Raw genomic sequence first — 22,075 nt, 5'->3', positions numbered from 1 at the left:
ACAACTCATGAGGCTCTTCTCATTTTGATCCCAACTTTCCTTTCCTCCCAATACTTTCCTTTGGGTCACATTGGCCCACACTTTGTTCTTTGACTAAGCCAGCTCTTCTATGTCTCTGGGACTGTATATGTGGAGGAAACATTATTTTCTTGTATTTCTTGTACTTATTTATCAAGACTCAGTTGCAATAGCATCTCCTCTCTGATGTTTTCTCTTAACTCCTTCAGCAAGAAGTAATTGCTCCCGTAGTCCTTTGTATCTGCACTGTAGCACGTACCCTCAGATTTTGTAATCATTGCAGTACACTCATCTCTAAGGCATTGAGATCCTGTGTCTGCTTTCCCTAGGACACAGGCTTAACTTTGTTCATCTCTCAATCTCCAACTCCTGGGCTATTATAAGCCCTCAATAAATGTTTGTAGACTTGTTTTCTTCTGTGGTTGGGGCCACCTATGACCTATTGCTTATTAGTTTTTCAAAAAATGTCTCTCAAAATTCTGCTTCACGTACCTTATACTCAAACCAAGCTAAAATGCTTGCTGTTGTTAAAAAAAAAAAAAAATGCTCCCCACCTCCCCACATGTACTCATGTAATCCAAATAATTCTTTTGTTTGGGAGACTTACCCTTTCTTCATGATAGCCACTTACTATCCCTTATGACCCAGTTAGAATCCACATTTTCCCAAGAAGTCATCCTTCACACCCAGACTAGGCACTTTCTCTGATTTCTCATAGTTTAGTTATATAGCTCTCAGGACACTTGACACAAACAGCTCTGCATTATAGTTACTTATGTATATTTTACTTTCTTACAAGGTTATAATCTTCCTGAGGCAGAAGTGGTACCTTAATTAATCTTTGTCTTTCTCATTTATACCTAAACAGGATGTTGCACATAGAAGGTACAAACCTTTCCAAATGAATGAGAGAACAAAATGATGCATATTTCTGGTACTACCATCTATTCATTGCCTTCTGTTTACATATGTTATCATACAATAAAATTAAGGAATGGTTTATGTAATAAGATAGTTTCAACATTTCCTTTGTACATTGTTCAATTATTGTTTTGTGTAGCAAATTCACTTAACACTATTGTTGGGCTGTTTGCCTAATGAGATAAAAATTTAAAGCCCTACATAGATGTTGACTCTTACTCTGGAATGTGAAAATTCTCATTTATAAAACAGAGTAAGGTTAAGTCCTAATATAAGTAAATTCCTTTATTTTTGTCTGACAGGCAAAGATAGTTTCTCCTCTTTGCATCAGTTCACCTATCTGTGATAGAAATGATTTCTATTGCTTTGTAATTACAGGTTTTCACATTTATCACCCCTGCCAGAATGTGGACTACTCAAGGATAAAAACTATATTTTATATATTTCTCTATTTAACAAGTAATTAGTTGACATATATAAATATATATTATAGTAATAATAAATGTAGTCATATGTAAGTAAAACAATTTTATATTACTATTTTGCTAGGTAATTCTCCCTATTCAATAAAACTACTAGAAGGGGGCTGGGGATGTGGCTCAAGCGGTAGCGCGCTCGCCTGGCATGCGTGCGGCCCAGGTTCGATCCTCAGCACCACATACAAAGATGTTGTGTCCGCCGATAACTAAAAAATAAATATTTAAAAAAAAAACTACTGGAAGAATGAATGGACATTTTAAATGGCCAATACTTTTTATCACTAACAATTTACTTCAGAAGTACTAGAAAGAGAAAAAATTAAAGCAAAGATATTAAGACTCTCTACCCATGAAATAGTAATTATAAACTAATGAAAAATACATAGAATGTGGGCTGGGGTTGTAGCTCAGTGGAAGAATGCTTGCCTAGCATTTGTGTGGCACTGGGTTCGATTCTCAGCATATAAATAAATAAAATAAAGTCCATTGACAACTAAAAAATATTTCTTAAAAATATGTAGGAAGTAATAATAAAAGCTAACAGGGGCTGAGGCTGTGGCTCAGTGGTAGAGCACTTGCCTAGCATGCATGAGGCACAGGGTTTGATTCTCAGCACCACATATAAAAAAGTTGTCCATCAACAACTAAAAAATATTTTTTTAAAAAAAAGCTGTCAGTCAAATATGATTCAATTTCCACAGAACTTTCTGGTTTGGTCATATTGTTCCAAAGTTTGATATTGTTTACTCACTGGGGTAACACTGATCTTCCACTGCAACTTGAGTAATGAACAGATCCCTTTTAAAATATGGGAATCCTCTAGACTCACAAACTTGCCCTAATTTGTGGTTTTCTGTTATTTAAACATGCAAAAATCTTAAAACAAGTTGCAAATATCTTATGCATAAAACCATAAAATGAATGAAATTCAAATTAACAACATTAATTTGAGAGATTATTTCATTTTGATGAAATCAAATTGCCATTTGCAATGACACTATAGTACTCATGCTTAAGGTAATATCTCTTGGGTTCTTTGTGCCCCTACTATCTAAGTTTGTCTTGGCCTCAGAAAACCCTCCATTCTTACACTACTTTTCACTATTCAAGCGGCAACATTCTTTTCTTCCCCCTCCCTCCAAAATGGCCTTTATTTTCCTGACATATCTAACAAAATGCCAGGTAGATGGAGCTAAACAGAACCCACCACAGGGAAGGTAAACGGAACCTTAGAAGCACCCAGGCAAGAATTTTCCTCCTCCTAAAACTGGCCCAATTTTACCAGCAACTGGTTTCAGCTCAGTTTCATTGTGCTTTAACACCCCCTGTCTCTCCTCTGCTTTCCAGATTCAGAGGAGAGATGTCTAAAACCCACCTTGCTCTTTACTAATACACAATGACATCTTTTAGTCTTTGCTTGCCACAGATACATCATTTGTTACGTTAATCACTGGTCTTTTATCACTTCTCACGAGAATTAGAATAACCCAGTAGTATTTTATATCTACCCAATAGTGAATATAAAAGTACATACTGCCATGAGATTACTAGGCAGTGTTCTGTTCTAAAGTGGTTATCCTGGTAATTCATAATACACTTATGGTTAACATTTTAGGAGATTATCATTAAATGGACCATAATATTTGACTCAAGGCCCCTTCCTTGAGAATAGGGGGTTCAAAAAATCAGTTTAACAAACACAGTTTCAGGAAATAAATTTCCTCCATTGTAGGTTTCTGCTGATCCCAACTCTGAGTAATATAAGGAACTCAAATGATCCTATGCTACATTAGCACTTTCAAAACAGGAATAAAAGTGTAGCATCCTAAATGGGAGCCTATGTTTCTTCAGTTTTCGATAGTTTCTCTCTCTCTCCTATCTTTCTCTACTGCCTAACTCAATCTTCCTACTTTCTTTATCACCTTATTTAATCCATTCTTGTCTTTTCTACCTTTTCTATTTCTTCTCTTTTTTGTACATTTTTGGACATATCCTTGACTTTTGATTAATTTTGTATGGATTAGTAGCCATCCATCTTTTCCATGCAGCAGAGTTTAATGGAAAAGGTTGAAATCTCCACTTATACCTTACTGAAAGATTCTTATTCAATATATTTCCCCTTAAGACAGACCTTTTTTTTTTTTAACACCAACATATGTTTCTGACTTCTACAGGTCATCTAGGCTCAGTGGCAGATGGAAAAAAAAAAAAAAAACTTGTTTGATGAAAGTCTGCAAATTCCCAGAAATACCCCTCCTATCTCCATCTCTCCCCCAAACACAAAGAAATAGGAGAAACCACAGTGTTCAGGCTCTTTTCAAAGAAATTTAATGTCTGTATATGTAATCCCTGCCTCCTATGAAAGGAGAAATATTATCTGCTTGAACTGACCAGCAGCGAGGCTACTGGAAAAAAAAAAATAACCAAAATAATATGACTACAATGAAATTAGGTAGATCATCCTATAATGCAAAAAAGAACCTAAAGGCAATTTCTAAAATACCTTTATTATTGGCAGTTTGGTGGAATGAAAACATAATAGATCATAAGCAGAGCTCTTTGAAAGATGAGTCTGGTAGTTTCTTTTCTTTTTTCTTTTTTTTTTTTTTTGATATGATTTAGATTGAATGCTTTGTAAAACTTTTTTTGATCCTTCATGTCAAAATTTATTGTTCTCTTCTTTATTTCCATACATATACCTCTGTTAATACTTCTCATCCACTTCATATTGTGATTGTTTAAAAAATAATTAGTATGAGTCTTTTGAAAAGCAGCAGTTAACTTTAATCATATTTGTATTCCTCCATTTGCTGATGGATATGAACACAAGTCAGTGCACATTTGTTGGTAGGACTAAAAACCTCCTTAGCTATTATTTTGGACATTAGCAATTACAAGGGCTGTGAATCTATGTCACATGGTCTTTAAAACTTTCTATGGCCGCTGAGAAGTTAGATTTTCAAAAGGTAATTCACAGCCAGCAACTTTTTAATTTTTTAAAACATATCTATCACCTAAAGTTTTAGTACTTCCTCAGAAACCTTTTATCCATGACAAATGTGAAAGCACTTTGAAAACCATGAAACATTATATAAATGCTAGTGGTTACTGTTAGGATCTGAGGTGAATAAAGGGTATAGAGTGCTTCTGTGGTTATGTAGCCTAGAGATGTGGCTATTTAAAATAAAATATAGTATAAAACAACTTCATTGCTATGATTAATAATCCTCCACTAAAATCACAATTCATCTTTAGGACCATATGAGCTGAAGGGTATACTCTTGCTCTACCAATAGCAAATGGTTTTGCCAAAATAAAAAGGAAGAATAAGAAAAAAAGCTCTTTTCAAATAATTTGATAGTCTGTATATGTAAATAATAATATAGCAATTATTGTATTGTAAAAAGCTGCATTTCAAAGGCAAGAATTAAGAACTTCTTTTCAACATTTCAGCCAAATGGAGAGATATCTCTATGGCTCCTGAATCTAAAAGTATTAAAGCAGCCCAGTTTTTAAAATAGCTTTTTATTCACACTTCTCCTTTAGCATAATTAGTAAGGTATATATCTTCTCCACAGTTTATTTTAAATTGTTATGGACATGGATCATTGGAGGATCTAGGAAGTCTAAGCTGTTTTATACAATAGCGACAGAAAATCATGTCAAAAAGACAGTAATGAACAACAAGCAAAAATAACTAGCCTTCAGTTTTTGCAAGTATTCAAGTAAAAAGACTGATTATATTTACAGAAAAGTACTGATGTAAAACATGACATGAAATTTAGAATTCAAAGGATGCCTTTGAAAGTAACAAAGAGAGCTCAGAAGAAAAAACAAACAAGATTGCAGGGAACTTAAACCCACATGGATAGTCAGAAAATCCTATCAACTGGACCATGTACATTTGGTCAGATGTGCTACTACTATAGAAGAGCTAACATTTGAGGGACTTAAAGCTTTACCCAATGGGACTTAAAGCTTTATGGTAAACCTTGAACAAGAGAAATTAAGCAAAAGTCTAGGATTATGCAATGCTTTCAAAGTAAAAATAGAGGAACAATGACTCATAAAAGATATCTGGAGCTCAGATATATTCCACTGAGTCTTAGTTTCCCATTGTTCAGATTGTTTTTATTGGAAATTTAAAGTGGTGTGATCTCAGAAATATTTTCTAATCCCAATTCAAGAAGTAAAGCAAGATGATAGTCAGAAGTGCTCTCCAAAGTCACCACTCAAATGGGAGAAAACTTCATGTTGGGTCTGAGAAACTGTTAAAAGACAATTATGTATTCAGGGAAAAGAGAAATGCTGTGAACTTTAATTTCAAGGAAAAAAAATCTAATGTGATCACATTTTTGGTTTTCCATTATTATATATTTTATGAAATAACATTTGAAATGTGCCACAATTATTCATTACAAAGTAGGCAAAAAATACAATTCTTTGTAGATGAAAATGCCACAAAAGTATACTGAAATGTTTGTTTTTGTTTTTTCCCTGTCAGGGCATATTTTAATCTTTTGTCTGGTAAACTTATTTTATATTCTGTTTTTATTACTTAGAAATTCAAAAAATTGGGCAAGGAAAAAATCCTTTAGTCTGCCACTACTCAGAGATAAATAATATAAACATTTTTGTTTACATCCTTTCAGATTCTTTTTAAAAAATACATACATTACATTGTAACTTGATTTTTCCCCCTAACTACTATAATGTGGACATTCTTCCATGTCAACACATACACATGCCACCATATTTAATGGTTTCCTAGTATTCCATCATATAACTATATCATAATTTACTCAACCAAGTTGGCACCAATAGATGCCTAGACTGTTTCTTATAAAACACTTTATTAACAGTGTATTCTCTGTCCTATACCTCCTGAAGTCTTTTAAAACATAAATCAAATGAGGTACTTCCCCACTGATGACTTGATATTACTCTTGAGGAAAAGACCCTAACTTCTTACCATGGCCTACAAAATCCTACCTAGGGTCCTGGCTCCACAGCAAGAACCTCCCACCCCTACTCTACTTTCACTTTTTTGCTTTAGCCCCATTTGTCTTTTACTACAGTCAGACAGATCAACAGTGTTGCTTCTGCCTCAGGACCTTTGAATTTACCTCTCCATTGGCTATAACCACTCTACAGCAGGCTCCTCACTATACACGCTTCTGCTTGATAGACCCTCTTTGGCAAGTCCTTCCCTGACCACTCACCTTGCCACCCTTTTTCTGTTACTTCACTTCACACTCTAAAATCATCATATTTTTTTATTTTTGTATATAGTTTTTGTCACACACATACACACACACACACACACAGAGACATATATATATATATACACACACACCTGGAATTTATAAGCTCCATGTATTCTTAGCACAATACTAAGCACACAAAAGCCCCTAGGTAGACATTCATTGAATTAATTAATTTGTTCAGATATTCAATAAATGCTGTTTTTCTTATTTTAGTTGTCTCTCAGAGGCAGCCTTTGCAAACAACATTGACCTAGGAGTAACCAGCCTTTTCTAATGGTGGGCACAGTCAATGTCATCAGGGAAAACTTCATTACTCCTCACCCTCTTCACCACTACCACACCCTTGCAGATAGTAGTCAGAGATTTTCCTTTGTGGCATTTACCACAGCCATTAATGAATAATCCATATCACTATTTGCTTAAAGCATTTCTCCTCTAGGAGACTGAACCTCCTTGAGGTCCAGGATTGTATCTAATTCCCTGCAGTGTTCCCAGCTCCAACAGTAATGCCTAGCATAAAACAAGTGCACAAAAAAAATGTTTGTTGAATAAAAGAGATACTAGTCTTCTCAGGGCTGAAAACACTAGAGCTTAAAAATAAATTATACAGGGTTGGAATTTTTATTATCACCACAGCTGGCATCAGAATTCTTCTCAGGAAGGGAACAGTGCCTGGGGAAGTTCCTTGATAAGACATTCAGAGGAGAGGAACACCTGAGGGTGATGGGAAGGTCCTGAAGCAACAGAAGAAATGGCCCACCAGTTCTGCCTGAAAAAAGAAAACAACAACAACAAACAAACAAACAACAACAAACAAACAAAAAACAGAGATTTGGCCCCAGAGATAAAGGACAGGAGTAGGAACAGAATTGATGACCTGAAACTGCAATATCAGGTGAGGCAGAGAGAGTGAGAGAAAATTCTCTTCCATGTCTTTTTCTCTAATCTTTAGCCGAGTCCACTTACTTTGCAAGCATCCTCCTAGGAGTAGTGTGTGTGTGTGTGTGTGTGTGTGTGTGTTCGTGTTTGTGTTCAAGCTAGGAAAGAGTCTGAATTAAATATCTGAGTCAATGTATTTCCAAACAGAAGATGTAAAACATATGGACACTGAAATAATGCATAAATTTGGTGGGGGGGGGGGGAATTTGCAGCCCAAGGTGACTTTGAGAATGGAAACTACCTAGGAATTTCTAGAAATCAATCATAAACTTTAGAGTTGGAGGATTGGTTTCATTTTATCTAGACCTCAAGGGTCAGGGAGACCCCTGGTCACCTATGGATTAAAACATAAATAAGTTTTTGCCTGTGGAAGTGTCTATAGTTGGGGTGAATGATACATCTTACTCCTCAGCCTATCTCTGGCTTTAATTGCTGCTCATTTTTGCCAATCTAGAATTTGGGGACAAAAGAGATGATGAGAAAAATGAGGCAGAAAAAAGGTAATGGTGGAAATGAGAAACACTTCAGTCTTGTCACCAGATAAGATAAACTTTGCCAAAATGTCTCTTTTAAGAAATAAAATAATAATAATTTAGTGATTTAATATCTTTTCATAATAGGTCCCCTATGTATAAATAAATATCACTTTGCAGTTATAATCACGTTACCCTAAGCGAAGTCCAAATAATGATTTTCTTGATTTTATTTGACTACATAAACGTATTTTGCCATTTTGGAACTTCTTCAGAGCATGAATTGCATTACTATGTTCAACTCCCTAGAACAGTCTGTGAGGCCAATCCTGTAAAAATCTTTGATGATGATTCATGAGTGACCTGCCAGGAAAAAATATACTAATTTTCACATGTGTGTAATCTTAGAACACTGAAGGAGGAAGGAAATAGTTGCCTAGTCAGACACAAATTGTTAGAATATAATAATTTTTCTCAGTAGGTTGAAGCATGATTAATAGTAGGTCCTGTTACAAGTGTGAACTCATCCAGGCTTCACTACTGCCAATGGCTCCTGTTTTCACTGAAACACCCCCTGGTTCTTCCCAGAAAGAAAGTTTTCCCTTTCTGGCCACATGAGTCAAAACACACTAACACACTCACTGCACTTGACTGGCATCTAAATGGGAAAAGGGGGGTCACCTTTACTGACTCCAGTACCCACTCACCTTATTCAAAATGGCCTTGTTGATTATTAGCTGAGCTAAAAGTAGAGCCCAACCCACTGGTTGACAGCTATTCAGAAAACTCCATTCCCACATGCACATTATCCCACTTTAAAGTGAAGGAACAGTTTATTGCATATTTGTATATATGCAAACCTTAAGAAGAATAGAACGTCACATAATAAAAGGTGTCTGAGTACAGGGATTATGGGTGTGATAGAATAATGACACCCCCTGCAAAGACATCCCAGTTTTAGAATCCTTATGAATATGCTATATTATATGGCTAAAAAGAATGAAATTTACAGGTGATTATCAGCAAATGGAGTATCCTGGATCATTCAAGACCCAATGCATTCATAAGAATTCTTAAAAGTGGAAGAGGGAGGTGGAAGAGAGTCAGGAGGATACGTAACTGTGGAGGAATGATCAAAGAGGTGCGAGTGGCTGCCTCGAAGATGGAGAAAGTTGCCACAAGATGCAGAGTATGGGCAGCCTCCATGAGATGGGAAGAGAGGGAAATGGATTTTCCCTTGGAGCCTCCATGATGAACACAGCCCTGCTGACACCTGATTTCAGCCCAGTAAGAGCTCGAGAAGACTTCTTCCCTTTAAATCTGTAAGATAATAAATCTGTATATTTTTTAAGCTATTAAACTATGGTAATCGGTTACAACAACTGAAGAAAGCAAATACAATCGGTAATTCTGGTTATTGTTTTCCTGGGGACTTAGAAGAGAAAGTTTGATATTTTCCAAATATGTGTTATTGTTATGTAGTATTCCCCCGCTCCTTATTGTGTTCCAAGACCTCCAGTGAATGCATGAAACCAGATAGTTCTGAGTGTGTGGACACAATACTATGTTCTTTCCTTATTAAGTCAAGAATTTTCGCCTTTTCACTTAAAAAGGAAGGAATTTATAGCTTCTCTTTGGCATATTCAAATTGCCAGCATCACTACTCTTGTGCTTTGGGGCTATCATTAAGTAAAATAAGAGTTATTGGAACATAAACTTTGTAATACCATGACAGTCAATCTGATAACCAAGACAATACTAAGTGACTATTGAGTGGACAGGAAACACAGCATAGATGCATTGAACAAAGGGATAATTCACATCCTGGGTGGGAGGGAGCAGGTGAGAGCTTTCATCATGCTACTCAGAATGGCTTGCAATTTAAAACTTAGACATTGTTGGGCTGGGTATGTAGCTCAGTGGTACAGATGCTTAGCATGCACAAGACTCTGGGCTCCATTTTCAGTACCGTAAAAAGTTTTTTGTTTTTTTTTTTAAACCAAGTGAATTGTTTCTTCTCAAACTATCCAGCTAATATTTCCAGACCTCAGCTGATATCTGGTTAACTGAAACAGCAGAAGCCACTGATAAGGGAGAACCGGTAATCATGAAAATCACATTTATTATTTTCTAAAAATGGTAATGAGGGTGGCGATAGAAAGTATTAAAACATTTAAGCTCAAATCTGAAAACACCCCAGTTGTTACTTGACATTCTTAACCTCATTTATTGAGAAAATTGACTTATGAAGATTATATAACAAAAAGTGGCAGAGTTTACTTTAGTCAGGAACAAATAAACAATACTCAATTTAATAGAGATTGGGAGAACTGCAGAGTACCAGGCAGCATCTGGATCCAACCACTGATATGTATCTTTTCCACAGAATTCCTCAGGGGACAAGGGATGTGCAGCCACTCTCTGACTCGTTCCCTTTGCATGACCTTATCCCATGAACTCAGTGGCTGTGGTGTGACTCTGGCAATGAGTTTGCTACTGATGGTTGAGTTTGAAGAAGCAGAGCTGTGATATGGGGGGTGAGGTGTGTTGTCAGATGCAGAGGAGGTGGGTGGAGTTAATGCGGTTGGATCTGTGAAAGAGAAGGTGGCACTGGTAGAGGTGGTGTATGGGCAAGTTTCACAATTTGTTAATTGGGACACAGAGATACTACAAAGCTGTCCTTGTGTGTCATAACATGTTGATTTCCTTACTCTCCTTTGGTAATTTTTGACGAGGTCAGGTTGACCAGAGAAAGGGTGGTAATATTTCTCAAGAGGTAGGGATGGGGCAAAATCCTCAACTTTTTCTTCATTTCCTCAAAATTCCGTGACACATTGTATGAGATTCTGGCTGCTTTGCCTAACATAACTTTCCATCTCCTGTTTTTGCTCTTCAGGTGCTGTTTGTAAGCAAACCATCAGCTCTCATTCCCCACCTCATTCATGAGTCTTGAACTGTCAACTCTGACTCTATTCTGTTTCTTCAGCCTGGAACACCATTCTCCCCACTTTGAAACTCCTTAGATCTTAAGAGTTCAAATCAAATGCCAACTTACTTCTTGTGACAATAACTGAAACTATGTGCTGAGGACTTTCATATGTATCATATCATTTAATTTGTTCCATTTTGAGTCTTGCTTTCTTATCTTGCAGTTGTATATTTGAACCTGGAAACTATTACTTGTGGAAAACTACACTCTTGCCTCTTTGCTCCCTTTGACCTATGTAAAATCTCTACATTATTCTTATTTCATCCTACTTCACAATTAGTTGTTATTTTGCATGTTTGCATACTCTCTTCTGACTTCACTGCTGGCTCTTTTTTTGTTGTTTTTTATTTGTTCTAATTAGTTATACTTGACAGTAGAATACATTTTGACACATCATACATAAATGGAGTACAATTTCTCATTCTTCTGGTTGTACATATTGTAGAATCACACCTGTCATGTAATCATATATGCACATAGGGTAATAATGTCCAATTCATTCTATTCCCTTCTCCTTCCTCCCCCATGCTCCCTCCCCTCCCTTCATTCCCCTCTGCCTAATCCAAAGTAACTCTATTCCTCCCTAGCCCTCACCCTTATTGTGAATTAGCATCCTCCTATCAGAGAAAACATTTGGCCTTTGGTTTTGGAGGATTGGCTTATTTCATTTAGTATGGTGGTATTCCCCAGCTCCTTCCATTTACTGGCAAATGCCATCATTTTACTCTTCTTTAAGGCTGAGTAATATTCCATTGTGTATATATACCAAATTTTCTTTACCCATTCATCTGTTGAAGGACATCTAGATTGGTTCCATAGTTTAGCTTTTGTAAATTGAGATGCTATTAACATTGATGTGGCTGCGTCACTATAGTATGCTGATTTTAAGTCCTTTGAAATCCACAGCATGCAATATGTAGTGTTTTACAAAAGACAGATAACCACTGTGCACAAATAAAACATACATATAATAAATGACATATCAAGGATTTTTTTCCTCCAACTTTTTCTCTTACTCATAAATTAGAATAGTTACAAGTCTTCAGAAAGTTTAGAGTTTTCCACCTTACTACCACATCTGAAATGAGGACAGTTCATGGGTGGTTCAGAGACAGGAGATAGGAAATGCTGCTAACGAAAACTGTTGCCTGCTGCTACTTTTTTTTTTTTTTTTTAAGCCTTTAGCTAGCAGGACCTGTTGCTTAATGAAGTGAAGTAATAAACCTTGTAGAAATGACTCCAGGATTTCAAGGTGGAGTCGATGGATATCACTGCAGAGGAAGTAGGAGGAAATAATTAACTTCAACGAACAAGAAGAGACCACTCTTGCCCCTCCCAACTGAACTCACCTTTGTCATATAAAACATATTTTGGGGTGGGGAGGCAGGGAGACTGGTTTGACCTGTTGGCTCTATGTTCAGCTGAATGAGGCAATGATTCCAAGCCAGCTTTCAATCTCTTCGCAGCCAGTTACTGAAGAGTTTCCATGCCAGTTGAAAGAAACATTGATGTAAGTGAAAACTAAGTAAATCTCCCAGAAACTCTTTTTGTCATTTGAAGGGCAAGTGGATCTTTTTAATTCTTAAAGGAAATAAATTTTTGATGGCTTTAAGGAATAGTATCTCCTTAAAATACATTGGTTTTTTTTGTCCCTAAGTGAGGCGAGACTCTAGAAAGTGTAATCTTAAAAAATAAAAATCCTAATGTAAGAAGTACAAAAATATGCCTCTCTTTTTATTTCCAAAGTTCAGGATTATTTTCTATGCTTATATGCTTTGAAAGAATACTGTTTGTATGCATATGTGTGAGTAAATATTTTTTCATTTATTTTAGCATAGTATGTACTTTGCAAAGCTATGTAAATATTTAACAGAGAAAAACAATACAATATATTTCCCCCAAATCAATGTTCCTTATATATATTTTTCCCCTCTGAAACAAGTGTTTTCAGAAATGGAGACTTCTATTTGTGGAACGTGTTTTTCCATTTGCAAATGAGATGAAAGGATAAATTAAATGAGCCATGACTGTTTGTTGATAGCTAGAGTAGAAAGTACAGTTGCATTTCCTCTCCTCTCATTCAATGACCTTCAGTTCTCTGTCAGGCAGTGCTTGATTACCCACTTCCCCACTTCCCCACCACCCCTCCAACTCTCTGGTGGTGAGACGGAAAATGTTGACAAAGGCTTTGGTTACCTATTGTAGAACCAAACCCTTAAACTTTAAAAGTAGAAAAGAAAAGCAATCATATATAAATATAATCATTTTTCTTTCCCAGTCTTTCTCTCTGAAACACACTGCTAGTTACAAAAATATTATCCAGGGCTGGGGATATAGGTCATTTACTAGAGTGCTTGCCTTACATGCCCAAGGCCATGGGTTCAATCCCCAGCAACATGGAAAAAAAAATAAAGATGTTATCCAAAGGGCATATTTTAGGATATTTAGAAATTTCTAAAGCAAGGGAGGATGAGAATGTATTTTATGGGCCCTAGATTCTACTTTCCCTTTCTAATGACCAATGTTTTCACTGAACTTTAGCAATCATGTCACAATTTAAAAGATAAAAGATGATTTCCAGGATAGTTCATGGACCAGGATCTTTCTAGTTTTCATTTTAGAAGAAATATAGTGGAGAAGGGGGAAAATGGGGAAGGGAGGAGTAGAAGTAGGAAATTTTTTGCAGACACATTCTTCAGGTTAATGTTTATTGACATAACTAGGCTCCAAGTCACAGTTAACAACTAACCAAGTTCTAATTATATTATACAGAACACATTTAACCCCCTAATGCAGTGGTCCTCAAAGTTTAATGCATCAGAATTACCATGAGACCTAATTAGAATACATATTATTGGACCCCACCCCCAGCGTCTAAGTCTGCAGGTTTGAAGGGGCCCAAGCATATGCATTTCTAATAAGGTACCAGGTTGATAATAATGCTGTTGGTCCACAGACCCCACTTTGAGACCACTATCCTATAACATTTTTCTCATTTCTAACTGTACCAGAAGACTCTTCTATAGAGGCCTTTTAAAAATTAAAATCTTGATATCTATACCCTATCCCAGATCTACTGAAATAATCGCTGGGGCTAGTCATATCAAGATAAACAAAATCAGACACTAGTCAAACTGGATAGTGAACACATAGTTAATGGATTGTTAAAATATAATCTAAGGATAGATTTTATTCATTAATAACTACCACAATAGTGAAGAATGCCCAGTGTGAACTGAACTCAATTTCACTGGTACAAAAGTCAGATGATTTTTTAAAGGTCAATGTGTGTTAAAGGAAAGGCAAGGAAGGGTGTGAAAGAGGTATTGGCCCATGTGACTAGGTCATCTGGTTTATTAATTGGCACTTCTCCATAGGAAAAGCAAACTTTCTATTATCTGCAGGATAATACAGGCAGTGGTGTAAGTTAGAGCCCTTCTCCTCCAGTAGGGGCATCAAGAGTAAGAACTGTTTGTGTTTTAAAGACTTGAATATCAGGTCCTTGCAAAGACAGTTCTGGGTAGTGTCAGAGAAAGGGTTTGTAATTGCAAGTTTTCTAAAGTAACTGCTCAAAAAAAGGGGAACTAGAACCTTTCTGCCTTTAACCAGGTTTTGGCTGGAAAATTAGTAAGTGAATTCTCCAGGCAGTATTAAGCTTTCTCAAGCAGTAGTTGTCATCCTAGGAATGTGGAATGGAGCTGCTAAAACTATGTTAGTGTCTGTGCAAATCTCTAGTGTGGGTGGGAGAAGGGGTTGGGGGTGGATGGAATCATTTGTGCTGAGAGTTAGTGGTTTCTATTGTCCAAGGTTGAGGCCCAATTGAGAAGCAGATTCAGGAGGAATCTGGCTAGATTTGGGATAAGTAGAGTTTTTGTTAGTCTGAGTATCTGCATAATTTCATGGATAATTCTAGTGACCAGGGTTGTAAAACAATTCCTACAGTGAAATTTACAGCTCTAGAAACCAGCAGTTTCCTTAAATGTATTTCTTTTATAAGTTGCTCTTAACACTTACACAACTACAAAAGCAATTGGCAAACAGGAAGGATTTTGCAGTATGGTATGGTTCAGATAGAGAGCACTTCAGAGCAGCTGCAATTACCTTATAAACTGATCTTTCATTCCAGTTACAAGGGTCTGAGAAGTAACTGCAACAAATACCCCCAATTTTTCTTTTTCCTTTTCTTTATTTAAAAATGTATGTTCATTAATATATGACTGCTGACTGTGAGAGACCTAATATAAGCCCCCTACCTCTCCTTGTCAGAGCATCCCTCCTCCGTGCCTAGAGCAAATCATATCAAATGACACATCCTTGGCTGCAGCATCTTTGGATCAGAGGAAAACTATGTTAAAGTAAATAACTGCAGCCTTGAATGAAATAAGAACTAAACAAGGAAATGCAGAACATGGGGAGAGTTTCTGTGGTGAGGATAGGGTTGAACTGGTTTCAGGATATGCTATGAACTGAATTGCATCCCTTCACTCCCAAATTAATATGTTGAAGCCTTAATCCCCAACGTGATGGCATTTGGACATAGGGCTTTTAGGATGTAATTAAGGTTAAATGTGATCATTCAGGTGCGTCTTTTTTTCATTTTTATGTTAAACATTAGCATTATGCTTTTTTGAATATTTAGAAATTAGAGAAATCTAAAAGGAATAGAAAATAATCATTCATATTTCAAATACTCTAAAATACTATCATGTACATGTCAGATATATAAACAAATATTATTACAGTTAATAGTTAATGTTTATTTCTAGTTGTTCCATCAACATATAATTTCATGTTTTATTATCTGTTCTTTTTAGATATATGTATGACAGTAGAGTGTATTTTGATATATTATGCATACATGGAATATAACTTATTTTAATTAGGATCCCATTCTTGAGGCTAATCTGATGTGATTGGTAAACATAGGAAGAGGAAGAAAGAGACATCTCCCTCTTTGTGAGCATGATCTAGGGAAGACAAAGTGAGGGAACAGTGAGAAGGCATCACCAAGAGAGGAAAAGGACCCTCACCAGAACCCAAACTGGATGCAACCTTGATCTTTCATAGTCAGATCTAGTTTGAGTTAATATTTGTATAAAGTGGAACATTTAGAATATGGCGATTTTTAAAAAATTTATGGATGCCTAATTGTTTTGACACCATTTCTTTTTAGATATACATGACAGTACAGTGTATAACATAAGATCCCATTCTTATGGTTTTACATGATTTGGAGTTTCACTGGTGGTGTATTCATATATGAACATAGGAAAGTTATGTCCGATTCATTCTACTCTTTCCTATTCCCATTCTCCCTCTTCCTTTCATTCTCCTTTGTCTCATCCAATGAACTTCTATTCTGCCCCCGACCCCACCCCATTTTATTTTGTGTTAGCATTCACATATCAAAAAGAACATTCTGCCCTGGTTTTGGAGGATTGTTTTTTTTCACTTAGCAGGAAATTCTCCAGTTCCATCCATTTACCAGCAAATGCCATAATTTCGTTCTTCTTTATGGCTGAGTAATATTATACTGTGTATAATACCACATTTTCTTATGCATTTTTCTGTTGAAGGGCACGTAGATTGGTTCTGTAGCTTAGCTATTGTGACTTAAGCTGCTATAAACATTGACGTCAACATCATTTCTTCAAACGGTCATTCTTTCTTCACTGAATTTTCTCCACACCTTTGTCAAAAATCACTTGGCTATACATCTAAGGTTGTATATCTGTACTTTCTATTTTTTCTGTTACCTATACGTCTACCTATTAACCAATACTATACTGTGGTTCTTCTCATTTCTTTAAAAAATTCTTATGACTACTCTAGTTACATTGCCTTTCCATATAAATTTTAGAATCCACTTGTCTATAACTGCAGAATTAGAATTGCACTAAACCTTTAGATCAGATTGACATTAGTTCTTCTTTGACTTCTCTCAGTAGCATTTTGTTGTTTTCAGGATATGGATCATGTATATGTGAGATTTATAAACAAATTTCAATTCTTGGCTGAAATGTAAATTATACGTTTAAGGTTTTTGTTTCGAATTGCACATTGTAATATATAAAAATGCAATTCATTATTACACATTAACTTTGTATCCTGTGATATTGTTAAACTCTAAGTTCTAGTAGTTTTCTTTTTATATAGATTCCTTGAGATTGTTTATATAGAGGGTTATCTTGAATGTGAATAAGGATGCTTGGTTTCTTTTCATTCTAAGCAATGTCCCTCTGTTTTCTGTTCCTTGTCTTGTCATAACTAGTAGGACTTCCAGTATAGGGTTGAATGGTGGTCATGAGAAGAGTAATTGTTGCTTTGTTTCCAGTTCTTGCCATTAAATTTGTCAGCTGTAGATTTTCTGTTGCTACTGTTAAGATATCTTTTGTCAGATTGAGGATGTTTGCTGAGAATTTTCTCAGGATATGGATGTTGAATTTTGTCAGATGCCTTTCCTGCATTGAATGATATGATCATGTGGTTTTTCCTTTTTACTCTGTTAATGTGGTCAATGACATCACTTAATTTTCTTAATACTGAACCAGTCTGCATTCCCAAGAGAAATCCCCTCTTGGTCCTGGTGTATTTTTCTTTTCACATATTGTTAAATTTGATTTGCTAATATTGTGTTGAAAATCTTCACATCTGTGTTTATAAAGGATATTGATCTGTGTTTATGAAGGATATTGGTCTATTTTGTACTTTTATAAAATCTAGTTTTAGCTTCAAGGTAAGGCTAAACTCATAATAAAATGAGTTGAAAAATGTTCCCTCCTCTCTCTCTTTTTTCCCCCTGAAACAGTTATTTCTTCTTTAAATGTTTGATAGAATTCACTAGTGAAAACTTCTGGTCCTAGAATTTTCTTTTATCTAGAAGGTTTTAAACTATAAATTCAATTTTCTTAAAAGGCAGGCTTTTACTTTTTAAAAATTCCTATTAAAATTTTTTTTAAAACCCAGTCTGAGACCAGAGACCCTGCACCTAATAGAAGAAAAAGTAGGCTCAAATCTTCATCATGTCAGATTAGGTCCTGACTTCCTTAACCAGACTCCTAACACGCAAGAAATAAAATCAAGAATTAATAAATGAGATGGATTCAAACTAAAAAGTTTCATCTCAGTAAAGGAAACAATAAATAATGTGAAAAGAGTGCCCACAGAGTGGGAAAACATCTTTACCACCCACACATCAGATAGAGCACTAATTTCCAGGATATATAAAAAAATTCAAAAAACTTAACACCAAAAAATAAATAACCCAAACAATAAATGGGCTAAGGACCTGAACAGAGACACTTCTCAGAAGAAGATATAAAATTGATTAACAAATATATGAAAAAATATTCAACTTCTCTAGTAATTAGAGAAATGCAAATCAAAACTACTCTAAGATTTTCTCTCACTCCAGTAAGAATAATAATTATCAAGAATACAAGCAATAAGAAGTGTTGACAAGGATGTGAGGAAAATGGTACACTTATACATTGCTGGTAGCACTGCAAATTGGTGCAACCAATCTGGAAAGCAGTATGGAGATACCTTAGAAAACTTGGAATGGAATCACCATTTGACCCACCTATCCCACTCCTCCATCTATACCCAAAGGGCTTAAAATCAGCATACTGTAGTAACACAGCCATGTCAATGTTCATAGCATCTCCATTCACAATAGCTAAACTGTGGAATCAACCTAGTGCCCTTCAATAGATGAATGGATAAAGAAACTGTGGTATATATACACAATGGAATATTACTCAGCATTAAAAGAGAAAAAAATTATGGCTTTTGCAGGTTAATGGATGGAGTTGGAGAATATCAGGCTAAGCGAAATAAGCCAATCCCCAAAAAACCAAAGGTCAAATGTTCTCTTAATAAGTGGATGCTGATCCATAATGGGGGTGGGACATGGGGAGAATGGAGGAACTTTGGGCAAAGGGGAGGGTAGGGAGGGGAGAGGACATGGGGACATGAAAGAGGATAGAATGAGATGAACATCATTACCCTAAGTTCATGTATGACTGCACATATGGTGCAACTCTATATTATGTACAACCAGAGAAATGAAAAGTTGTGCTCCATTTGTGTACAACAAATTGTAATGCATTCTGTTGTCATGTATAACTAATTAGAACAAATTTTTAAAAATGGAAAAAAAACAGTATCACCAAAAAGATTAATTCCCACTTAGTGATTAATACTTAACATTCAGTTCAACATAATAGTTGTTGAGGGTAGGCAAAATAAAATGTGGTCCTACGTTAAAATAATTATAGCACATTATTAGTGAAAAGATTTTAAAATGGATATATATGTGTACATGTATATATGTGTAACTAAGAAGAAAGAAACAGGATAAAACAATTGTTAAGAGCATGCATTGACTTTGGCAAGTGACAAACAGATTTTTATTTGGTTTTGCCACACTGTAACATTGGACAATTGACTTAACCTCTCTTTTTTTCTCTCACCTGAAATTGAGGAATAACAATAACATACATAACTGAGTTGTGTAAAGTGACAAGGCTTGTTAGAGACTTCATACAAAGTAAATACCAAGAAAATAGTAAAATCATTGTACAACTTTTACAGGAAAAATTACAGTGTACACAAGAAAGTACTATGGATTGAAAATAAGTTTCCATTCACCTAGAGAACATCATATTTAAAAATTCTACAGAGATTTAAGAGCATATACTTTTAATTTAGTTTTTTTATTATTATTATTTTAGTACTGGGGATTGAACCCAGAGGCGCTTAACCACCGAACTACATCCCCAGCCCTTTTTATTTTGAGACAGGGTCTCAATAAGTTGCATAGGGCCTTGCTAACTTGCTGAGGCTGGCTTTGAACTTGTGATCCTCCTGCCTCAGCTTCTTGAGCCATTAAGATTACAGTTGTACACTGCATCTGGCTCATTTTCATTATTCTGTAAAAATTAGCATTGGATGGTTTAAAATTAATGGATGGAAAATTCTATTAATTCTAACTTATGGTTCTAGATTTATAACTGTTTTGCAACTACATTCTAATTTTTTGGAAAGTCTTAGTTAATAATCTCTTATTTAGTAAAAATTAACTCTTCTATTTTTTTCCCAAATTCTACCATAATCTCCCTCTGTCTGCATTGTCTAATATATTGATACTTTTTGTATAAGATAATGAGCAGACACCCTGAGTTTAAAGACATACTTTATTCATTTATGTCCTTAATAAACAAGAGGAAAACAAGTACACTGGTGAAAGAGGAATATCAAATCAGCTTACAGGACCCACCATACAAAACGCCAGAAAGTAGACTTGATTAACTTTGGAGATGGGTTTTCTTTGGCTACTCATGCCATTATTGTGATTGCAGCAAAAATGATTACTGTTTGTTTTTGTTTAAACAATATTTCTCATCTTTTACTGAATGCCAGCATTATTTTTTCTTGTATGCTTGGTCTTCAAAAATTTGGTCTGATTAAATACTACTAAAAATATGTACAGTTTACTTTGCTCACATAAAGTCCGATATTGGTATTCCTATTGGGCAGATGGCTCCAAGGGTAGTTCAGAAACTCAAACTCCTAATTTGTGGTTCTGCATCTTTAGCATACGGCCAGAAAAGGGGAAAGAGCATGGAAGATAGCTTGCGGAAGGTTTTCTGGTTCTGTTTTGTTTTGTTTTTAATGGGCTAAGCCTAATGGCTACATCTAACTGCAGGTGTGATGGGGAATGTAATGCATCTCTGTACTGAGGAAGAAGAATAGAGAGATTTGGTGATCATATGATACTTTTTGACAGTACTGGCACAACACTGGTATTATGAAGAAACAAAAATAAATTAGAAATAGAGCTTGTTCTCAAAAAGTTTATAATATATTAGAGTGTATAGAGAAATCAATATTATATTGGTACAATAAATCTTGAATTTCCAAGAATCTAGGTAGTCTTTAAAATAAAATCAATGAATTTATGGATCTCTCAGAACAATCAACTTTTAAAAATTAATCTACTCCTTCTCTTTAACTCTGCGTCACCTTCAAGTTTTCCATTTGTATTGTCTATGGCTTTAATCTTGTCATTTCACAGTTTTTACATCCTTAGGTTTGGATATTTGCATTAGGACAAACCCACAGTTAAAGCAAAGTAATGGAAAAGAAAAGTGAAAGGCATAGCCTAGACATTAAAGACCCTGTGCTGATGGAGCCATACAGCAGTTTGGAACTTGGAGACGTTCTTCTAGATCATCATGAACATTATCTGCATGTATTTTATGGCATTCTTTACAATTTTTTGCTGAGAAGGGAACACTGCAGAAAATTGAACTGATACTAAAGCAGACTCATGGTCACGTGTGTTAATCTGTCTATACTTAAAGCTTTTCCATTCTGGAACTGGTTTACACATCCTGAACCGAATCTTAATATTAAAGGTACAGAAACACAGGGCTCTCTCAGGGACCTCTGTCAGAAGCATTTACCTTAAACTTCAGGGACAATTCAGAAAGGAGCCGAAATCTAGTTTACTGATTTATCCTACAGAGAGATGAAAAAGTGATAATTCGTGAATCCTTGACAATTGGTTTTAGCTTACTTTTCCCAAAAGAGAGTCCTCCCTGAGGTGGTCGGAGGGCACGGTCCTGTACAGCAATTTCTTGCACCTGGGAACTAAATTTAGAGTCGGTAGGTCGAAACCCAGTGCGGCTGAGAATGAGCGATGCGGATTATTCTGTGACCCCTGGAATGGAAGGGACTGTGCTCCTACCGTCAGGTTCACCAGAAAGTCGAATTACGTGCAGAGTAGCCAGTAGTTTTGGGCAGCCGACAGTAGCCGGGCCCCAGGGGGTCCTCCAAGCCCTCCACAGTCCGGGAGGAGCCCTTAGGGCCAGGCTCCGCACCGCAGGACGCCCGCCACGCCCCACGCCGCCCTGCAGGCGAACGCAGGAGGCGGCGAGACCCCGCCGGGCCGCCGTAGCGCCGCAGCTCGGGCCGCTCCGCTCG

At 36.0% G+C, this 22,075-nt stretch overlaps 1 long non-coding RNA gene across 2 annotated transcripts in view; it reads right to left on the bottom strand.

The window, feature by feature from the left end:
- LOC139702048 (uncharacterized) overlaps window positions 1-22,032 on the bottom strand; it is a 57,255-nt gene extending 35,223 nt beyond the window's left edge. For both annotated transcript variants that reach the window (XR_011704612.1, XR_011704613.1), the window contains exon 1: window positions 21,840-22,032. This is a non-coding gene — a long non-coding RNA (uncharacterized lncRNA). The remainder of the gene's footprint in view (window positions 1-21,839) is intronic.
- Between the last annotated feature and the right edge of the window lie 43 nt (window positions 22,033-22,075).

Source organism: Marmota flaviventris, chromosome 15, assembly GCF_047511675.1.
Source record: "Marmota flaviventris isolate mMarFla1 chromosome 15, mMarFla1.hap1, whole genome shotgun sequence".
Taxonomy (NCBI): Eukaryota; Metazoa; Chordata; class Mammalia; order Rodentia; family Sciuridae; genus Marmota; species Marmota flaviventris.
Note: the sequence above shows the minus strand (reverse complement) of the source record. Positions and strands in the feature narration are given on the sequence as shown.